Source organism: Pteropus medius, unplaced genomic scaffold (assembly GCF_902729225.1).
Source record: "Pteropus medius unplaced genomic scaffold, Ma_sr-lr_union100, whole genome shotgun sequence".
NCBI lineage: Eukaryota > Metazoa > Chordata > Mammalia > Chiroptera > Pteropodidae > Pteropus > Pteropus medius.
Genome location: NW_024346667.1, coordinates 8,760,372 through 8,761,755, shown reverse-complemented (window position 1 = coordinate 8,761,755; position 1,384 = coordinate 8,760,372). Strand labels below are relative to the sequence as shown.

The following is a 1,384-nucleotide window of genomic DNA, read 5'->3' as shown; positions in this document are numbered from 1 at the left end:
CCCATCAACCCAGAATCCTGTACCCTGTGAAGTTATTCTTCAGGAGTAAATGAGAAATAAATACTTTCTCAGACAAACAAAAATTGAAGTAATTTGTTGCCTGTAGACCTAACTTGCAAAAAATATTTAAAGAGGTACTTTAGAGAGGAGAAAAATAACTATATATACATATACATATATCAGAAACTCAGCTCTACATACAGAAAGGAAGATCATCGGAGAAGGTGTAAGTGGGGGTAATATAAAAACTTTTCTTTTTCTTGTTCTTAATTGATCAAGAGGTAACTGTTCAAAGTAATAATAGCAACACTGATTTCAATTATGTATGCTTATGCATATATATGTATGTTTATATATAAGTGAAATGAATAAATGACAACAATGATACAGGAGATAGGAGTAATTTTTTTTGTTATTATAACATACTTGCACTATCTGTGAAATGGTATAGTTATGGTATGGTTATTTGATAATTTGATTTGGATTAGCTGTAAATAAATGTATATTGCAAAATCAAGGGCAATCACTAAAAAAAGGTTTTAAAAACAGTAAAATTGAAGTCTACGGCCATGCCACCCTGCACATGCCCGATCTCATCCGATCTCAGAAGCTAAGCAGGGTCAGGCCGGGTTAGTACTTGGATGGGAGACCACCTAGGAAGACCGGGTGCTGTAGGCGAAAAAATAAAAAAAGTATAATTGATTTGCTAAGAAATGAGAGAAAATGGAATCCTATAAAATGCTCAGTTAATGCCACAAAAGGGAAATAAAAATGGAAGACAAAAAGGAAAAACAAAAGGATAAAGGCAAACAATATAAAACAGTAGGCGATATGGTAGATATCATTTCAACTATATCAATGATCACTTTGAACATCAATGGTCTCAATGCACCAAACGAAAGACAGAGATGCTAGAGTAGATCAAAAAACTAGATTCATCTCTATGTTGTCTGTAAGAAATCCACTTTAAATATAAAGACACATATAGATTAAAAGTAAATGGAAGGAGAAAGATACACCATGCTAATACTAACCAAAAGAAAGCAGGAGTAGCTATATTAATTTTAGATCATGTAGACTTCAGAATAAGGAAAGTTATCATAAGGAAAGTTATCAGAGATGAAGAAGAATAATACATGATACTAAACAGGTCAATTCTCTAAGAAGATATAATGACTCAACATATAAGTTCCTAACAACAGGGCATCACACTACGGGAAGCAAAAACTGATAGAAGTGGAAGGTGAAATAGATTAATCTACTATTATAGTTGGAGACTTCAACATTCTTCTGTCAGAAATGGACCAATCCAGCAGGCAGAAAATCAGTAAGCACAGTTAAACTCACAGTACCATTAATCAACTGGCTATAATTCCTATCTGTA

General features: G+C 33.0%; 1 non-coding gene across 1 annotated transcript; it reads left to right on the top strand.

Moving 5' to 3' along the window:
• Positions 1 to 559: 559 nt before the first annotated feature.
• Positions 560 to 678, top strand: LOC120613642 (5S ribosomal RNA). Its single transcript, XR_005655743.1, has one exon. It is a non-coding gene; the product is annotated as a 5S ribosomal RNA (ribosomal RNA).
• Positions 679 to 1,384: the final 706 nt, after the last annotated feature.